This window comes from Crocodylus porosus, unplaced genomic scaffold (assembly GCF_001723895.1).
Source record: "Crocodylus porosus isolate Cpor-Errol unplaced genomic scaffold, CroPor_comp1, whole genome shotgun sequence".
NCBI lineage: Eukaryota > Metazoa > Chordata > Crocodylia > Crocodylidae > Crocodylus > Crocodylus porosus.
In genome coordinates this window covers 112,874,741-112,882,466 of record NW_017728943.1, presented here as the reverse complement: position 1 = coordinate 112,882,466, position 7,726 = coordinate 112,874,741, and the positions used below count along the sequence as shown (strand labels likewise).

Here is a 7,726-nt window from a genome sequence, read left to right as displayed (position 1 = left end):
AGAGCTGTTAGTAGTAGTAGACATCTGTTTGTCTAGCAAGACAAAAGAGTTATGCCAAGCTTGCTGAATGTAATCCTTGCTTGTATTTGCAAACACTAATGACGCAGAAAAGTTACTGTACTATATAACTGATTGCCTAGGAAAAACAAAGTATGGGCTGCAATTTTCATTTAACTTTTCAAAAATATGTAATTGTAGGAGACAAAAACAAGCACTGTTGAATAAGTTGCCCCAGGCCAACCTTATTGGAGTATTTGGATATTTTATTAGCATTACAACCACATAAACAAGCAAACTCTTGTCATAATGTATTTTTTCAAACATACCATTGTTTTAACCGATGTCAGAAATAGTTCTTTTAGAGTTGACTGAATTTGCTCTGTTTTCTACATACATGCATGCAAGCTCATATTCCAGTTGCTTATTAGACAATTGCAAAATGGACTTCAACTCTAATGTTATGTGAGGATAAGATGTAATATACCAGCTTTAGGATTTCTTTATCAGAAGGGTATAGAAAGTCCTTTCTATAAACCAGTGTTCCCAACATATTTAAATGAATCCAGTTGAATTCATCAGCTCATTTTACAGTAATTCAAGTATGAAAAGGATTAATATCAAAGCCTATTTACAAGTATAATCATGAAGAAGTCCTCCTTTATAATAAAGAAAGCACAGAGCAAAAATAAAAATCTTTTAGTTGATTGCTTACTCCTTGGGGCAATTTCCAAAACAAACAGTCAGTTCAATATTGGTTGCTTGGATCTTTTCACAAATGATCAACAGCAATCTGCTTACCTATAGGAAGTACCCTGTAAAGATATTATAAGATTAATAAAATAAATGTATATTAACATAGAAAATTCTAGCAAAGAATTTTAAAGCCCTAGACAAGTTTTAATGTATAAAGTCCTAACATTTTTTTCATGTAGGAAAAGATAGATAAAGGCTGACTTATTCTAAGTCTTATTCTTGTTACATCAAAATCAGAAGCTAAAAACAGGGTGAAATCACTGACCCACTGAAATCAATGGTAAAATTCCAACTGACTTAGTTGAAGCCAGGATTTTATTACAGGACTTGTGATCCCAGAAGAAAGTATTCTGTCCTTTAAAAAGGTCCAGAGAAATACATATAGTAAACTCTGATTAACTTCAAATGTGTAACAGATTCACTGTAATACTTTTAAGAAACTCGAGATAATTGGAAAACATAACATTATACATTGATTTATTGGGGATGCCTTAAAACATGAGGGGAGAGTTTACTGAAATACAGACAGAAAGGTTACCCACATCTCTGCTGTCAGTTTTGATCTCAGATAACCTAGTACATAGAGCTGAGCAATCTGTTAAGTTGCATGTGCTCAAATATGTAATAATGAAAACTATGGCGGACTACAGACATGGTATTGATCCCTTATTTTCAGCTACTTAAAAAAAAAAAAGGAAGCTAAAATCCAGTACACATTCCAGTATGATTTTCCCATGTAGGCAAGTTGGTCCAAGTATGTTGGGCCAAATCCAGGTTAGTAAAATAGACACCTAAATGGGATTCAGGTGGAATTGATGGACCTGAATCTCAAAAAGCAATACAGTGCACACAAAATCCTTAGGTGTCTATATTCATTTAATGCCTATTTTTTCCCTGAAGAGCTCCTTAGTCGTGTAGACTTGGACTTTCCAGAATGCACAAAAGCACCCCAGTTTGAGCAGCCAGGCATTTTAATTGCCACAGCTGCTCTTGTGTGACCCACAGTGGAGCAGGAGAACCACATTAAGTCCACCAGACTCTTAGCAGTGTTCTGATTTGTTAGGTGTGCTTCAAAACATGCCTAGCTCACGCTACCAGCATTGAGTTTAATGAAGAACACAAGACCCATGGCCACTGTAACTTGTAAAAACACAGCAAGAGGAATCTGTGTGCATCTTGAAACCTTACTAAGGGGGCATGAACGAACCATCCTGATGTGCAGGAAGACTAACAAGTATGGCAGAAGACCAACATGGCTTAGCAGGGAACTCTTCAATGAGCTAAAACACGAAAAAGAAGCTTACAAGAAGTGGAAACTTGGACAAACTACCAGGGAAGAGTATAAGAGTATTGCTCGGGCATGCAGGGATGAAACTGGGAAGGCCAAGGTACAATTGGCCTTGAATCCAACAAGGGATGTGAAGGGTAACAAGAAGGGTTTTTTTACATGTAAGTCAGCAACAAAAGGAAGATCAGGGAAAATCTGGGTCCCTTACTGAATGGGGGAGGCAACCTAGTAACAGATGATGTGGAAAAGGCTGAAGTACACAATGCCTTTTTTCTCAGTTTTCACAGGGAAGATCAGCTCCCAGACTACTGCACCTGGCAGCACAGTTTGGGGAGGAAGGTGAGCAGCTGACAGTGATGAAAGAACAGATTAGGGACTATTTAGAAAAGCTGGATGTGTACCAGCATGAGGGTGCTGAGGGTGTTGGCCAATGTGATTGCAGAGCTGCTGGCCATTGTCTTTGAAACCTTTTGACAATTGGAAGAGGTCCTGGATGACTGGAAAAGGGCAAATATAGTGCTCATCTTTAAAGACAGGGAAAAAGGAAGATCCAGGGAATTACAGATCAGTCAGCCTCACCTCTGTCTTTGCTAAAATCTTGGAGTAGGTCCTCAAGGAATCCATTTCTAAGCACTTGGAAGACAAAAAGGTGATTAGGAACAGTCAGCAACATTCACCAACGGCAAGTCATGCCTGGCCAACCTGATTACCTTCTATGATGATATGACTAGCTCTGTGGATGTGGGGAGAGCATTGAATGTGATACATTTTGACTTTAGCAAGGCTTTTGATACAGTCCCCCACAATATTTTTGTAAACAAGTTAAGGAAGTATGGGTTGGATGAATGGACTGTAAAGTGGATAGAAAACTGGCTGGATCATTGGGCTCAGAGAGTAGTAATTAATGACTTGGTGTCTAGCTGGCAGACAGTATCAAGTGGAAAGCCCCAGGGGTTGGTCCTGCGGCTGGTTTTGCTCAATATTTTCATGAACGATCTCAAAGATGGGAAGGAGTACACCCTCACCAAGTCTGCAGATGACACCAAGGTGGGGGGAATAGTAGATATGCTGCAGAGTAGGGCTAGGATTCGGAGAGACCTCAACAAATTGGAGAATTGGAGTACAAAAAAATCTCTTGAGATTCAGTAAGGAAAGGTGTAAAGTTCTGCACTTAGGACGGTACAATCCCACGCACCAGCATAGGCTGGGGACTGACTGGCAAAGCAGTAGCTTTGCAGAAAATGACCTGGGGGTTACAGTGGACAATAAGTTGAATATGAGTCAACACTGTGCCCTTGTGAAGAAGGCTAATGGCATACTGGGCTGCATTAGCAGGAGTGTTACCAGTAGAGAGAGGGAAGTGACTATTCCCCTCTATTTGACACTGGTAAAGCCATACCTCAACTGCTGTGTCCACTTTTTGGCCCCTCATTATAGAGAGGATGAGAGCAAGTTGGAGAGAGTCCAGTGGTGGGCAATGGAAGTGGTTAGAGGCCTGAGGAACATGATTTAGCATGAGAGGCTGAGTGAACTGGGCTTATTTAATCTGGAGGGAGGATTTATTAACAGCCCTCAAATACTTGAAAGGTAGTTACAAAGAAGATGGAGCTAGACTGTTCTCAGTGGTGGCAGATGACAGAACAAGGAGCAATGGTCTCAAGTTGCAGCAAGGAAAGTTTAGGTTAGATATTAGGAAAAACTTTCTCACTAGAAGGGTAGTAAGGCACTGGAACAGGTTACCCAGACAGGTAGTGGAAACTTCATCCTTAGAGACTTTAAATACCTAGATAGACAAACCTTAGTTAGGATATTATAGTTGGGGACAGCCCTCCTTCGAGCAGGGGTTTGGACTAGATGACCTCCTGAAGTCCATTCCAGCCCTAAATTTCTATGATTCTATGATCTTTTGCAAAACAGCCTTCTGCCCAGGAAGAAAAGACTAGTGCTCTTAAAGACACCCCTCTTAAAGCTTAGTCTTCTTAGGCTAAGAAGATTACAATGCACCACTTCCCAGGAGTTGCCCCAACTAGCAGGCTATTGCTTAGTTTGGGTATGGAGGGTTCCTAACCACTACTCCTGGTGATGCTGGATCAATGACAGCAAGAATGCAAGTCACAGAGCCATAAGGGGAGCAAGGGAGAAGGAGCCTGATTGTGTAGTCATTCCTGTGGCAGGAAATCTGCAATTCTTGTCCCTGATCCCTACACTAGCTATGTACATTGAAGAGTCAATGTTTAAAAAACAGAAATTACCCTGAGATGAGGGACAATAGCCCATGACTTCACTCTCCTAGGGGAGTGCCCTCCTCTCTAGGCTATGGGGTCAGGCTTGCTTTTGCTCATTTTTCTGCAGGTTCCAAGAATCTTGGCTTAGCTTTAAGAGGGGTGATATGCACCCATATTGAGACTATTCTATAGCCTACTGCTTAGAGACCTCTCCTGGGAGGGGGAGATGTGGTTATGAATCTGCTTTGGCTAGGGCAGCTTAAAACTCACTTCCTGGGTCAATGGTGTATTAGGCCATTACATGAGCAATGGGTCTTGCCACAAATCATTTATGTAATCACCCTCAGATGAGGCTGAGTTGCTCTGGGTCCCAAGTATGTAGACCTGATTCAGGCCCTTAAGATCCAGAATGGGGGAAGAGTTCAGACTCACTACTGAGTGGGCACATCTACCTGTTTATTAATGTGCCATGGTTACTGCACATTAAGTTTACTACTTGGTTAGCCAAGTGCTAAATCAATGTGCTGGAACTTCTGCTTCTGCACAGTAGTGCTGGCTCACGGATTTTTAGTGACACTTAATGCATGGTAGTTGAATACTACTGCGCAGTAGCATATTAGCACATTTTTTGCCTGGTATGCTACTGTGCAGTGTTATTAGGCTACTGTGCAGTTAAGCATCTTGTGTTGATGTGCCCAGTGTTTCCTATTGGATAGCTCTACATGCCTCCCTGCCCAATGCCTAGGGTACGCTTTTATATTACATAATGAATAATACTGCATTTTCTATTAGCGTTTTATTTTTAAGATCTCGCTTTTAGATCTGGGCCTGGCAGGCTGGCCTCTGTATACAGCACCATTGAGAAAATTGCAAGAGAACAGAGTTTTGTCAAGGTGCGGCTATTTTCATTGGCAAAGTTAATAGTTAAGCAGCTCTGTTGCAATCGAATGCAAAGGTTTTAAGAGGCACAGTTCCACTCCGAAAGTTGGCACTTCAATCAGTACGTGCCAGGTACTTGTGGCAGCAGCACAGGCGTATTTGGCGTCAGTACCTGGAATGTTTAACAATGAATCAACAGGATGGCACAATGAACAAGAAAACCTCAGTGAGACCTTAGACTGTGGCTTTAAGCCTCTGCCACTGCTGTGTAAGGTGGGGGGAGAGAGGAAAAGAAGACATTTTCAGAGGCAGACACTGATTCTGAAATCTTAGTGAACAGCTCCATTGTACCATTTTTTGAAGGGCATTTTACTCTCTCCCCAGAATTCTACGAGTCTGATCTGTACTACTTCTGTAGATAAGGAATCCAGTGCTCTTGTTTGTGCATCAGACAGGAAAGGGCCAGAATTGTGGTTAGGCCCTTCCTAGCATGTTCCTTATATCCTCACCCTCCCCAGCTCCTGCTACAACCATATTTGTTTGTTAGGATTGGGAATGTAGAACTTCACCAAAAATTCATCTATAGGATTTTCCTATTGGACCTGAGGGTATCAAAATGATACTTCACTCCTTCCTGACTGGAACACATCCAAACATCCAACAAAGGTTCCTTATACCAACCCTTAACATTATTCACCCAGGGCTATATATTTAGGGAGGACGGTCTGTCATTGTTGATTTATAATCTAAATCCTTGAAGATTCTGGCAAAACTCTCACACAACTTGATATGAAGGATTTTACCTAGATTCAATATATACTCTATATGACAAATGCTGAAATAATGTGCAAGCAGATTCAACCGCCCACAGCTTTGGAAGCTACAAACAGTAGGTGTGAATGCAAGTATGCATATGTGAGAAGAACTTTTAACAAAAGGTACAATGTATTTTGCTTGCAATGGTACCACTGACATCTAGTGGTGAATCACAGTAAATTCAATTTAACCTTTGAAAGGATATATATGATAAATTAAGTCCCTAATCCCTGATCAAATAATATGACAGCGCTTACATTTTCATATATGTTTTTATTTATGACAAAAACATTAAACATTGAGACACAGACATAATTAGCTTTTCCTTACTAGTTTAAACTGAGCTTAACAATTTTTTTTGTTCTCTATGTGCATGTCCCCACAAGCATGCATATAGTTTGTGGCACCTCAAAGCTGTTTTTGAGGCACATGGCACACTTGCGCCCATTTACTGCACTGTAAATTAGCAGCTTGGTGAGTTTTCTTGACACTGGGAGGTCCTGGTGTCAAAAAAAACAAACCTGCTGCTAAAAAATTTGGTGTGGCATACATAGCATCAAACTGGAGCCTGGCTGGTGGTCAAGCTCTGAGCAACACCACTGCTGCCCCAGCAAGCCAGGACCCGCTGCTGCCCTGGGAGGCACAAATATGTGCCACTGCTATTTGTCCTGTGGGAAATGCGTGCCCCTGCACATGTGTGTTCGTGGGGACGCACCCTACCTGTCCTGAAAAAAACTATCAATGAGAATTAAATTGACTGCCATATACATTAGGAATTCTAGTAATGTCACTGTGTATCTAATCAGAAGCATATGGAAACTTAATGTTTGACACCCAGCATTTTAAAATTCAGCCTGCATATTCCTAGAGACTTATTTGATGGTATTCTGTTTTTAGAGGAGTATATGATGTTTTAGAAGCTAAAACAAACAGGATAAAGAGCTATGTTGCGTCTCCGAAGTGGAACAGACTTCAATGTGGTATTTGCATTTGGTGGTTGATGTTTTTTTAAAAAGGAAAATAAAGAGATCCTAGTTCTGAGACTGAAAATATCAGCAGGTTGCTTCTGTAAAGCATGACATCTGCTAAGAATATTAATGTGCAGTTAAGGCAAGTCAGTATTAAACTAGCTTTGCCGGGGGATGGGGCCACAGGAGGACTTGAGGACACCTCCCAACCAAGACAGATAATGTGCAGAAGGAATACCCAGGTAAGCAGCAGGGGTCCAGATAGTCGTGGGAATTGGGGGGTGGCACACATACCAATTCAAGGCCTTAGATGCCTCTACACCAATGCTCATAGTATGGGGAATAAGCAGGAAGAACTCGCCCTCCGGATAGCTAGTTCAAACCCGGACATAGTAGGGCTCACAGAAAGCTGGTGGGATTCATCCCACAACTGGGCAGTTAACATTAGGGGCTATAGACTATACAGGAGGGATAGAACAGGAAGGAAAGGAGGGGGTGTGGAGCTCTACATCAAAGAGCAATACACATCCTCAACCAGCAGGATGGGGTCTGAGGAGGGGCAGGCTGAAGTGCTCTGGGTCAGGATACAGGGGGGGATGTGGAGAAAGGGACTTAACGGTGGGGGTCTACTACAGACCTTCCAACCAAGGGGAAGAGCTGGACCGGGAATTCTTGGGTCAGCTTGCAGAGGCACTTAAGGCAAGGGATGTAGTTGTCATGGGTCATCTAAATTACCCGGACATCTGCTGGGAAGAGCAGTCAGCCAGGTCTGATCACTCACGAAGGTTCCTTGCCAA

The 7,726-nt window shown here is 41.9% G+C and overlaps 1 long non-coding RNA gene across 1 annotated transcript in view; it reads left to right on the top strand.

Annotated features, from left to right (window-relative positions):
* Positions 1-228: 228 nt before the first annotated feature.
* LOC109320080 overlaps positions 229-7,726 on the top strand; it is an 11,026-nt gene continuing 3,528 nt past the window's right edge. Inside the window, exon 1 of the long non-coding RNA XR_002103711.1 lies at positions 229-814. This is a non-coding gene — a long non-coding RNA (uncharacterized LOC109320080). The remainder of the gene's footprint in view (positions 815-7,726) is intronic.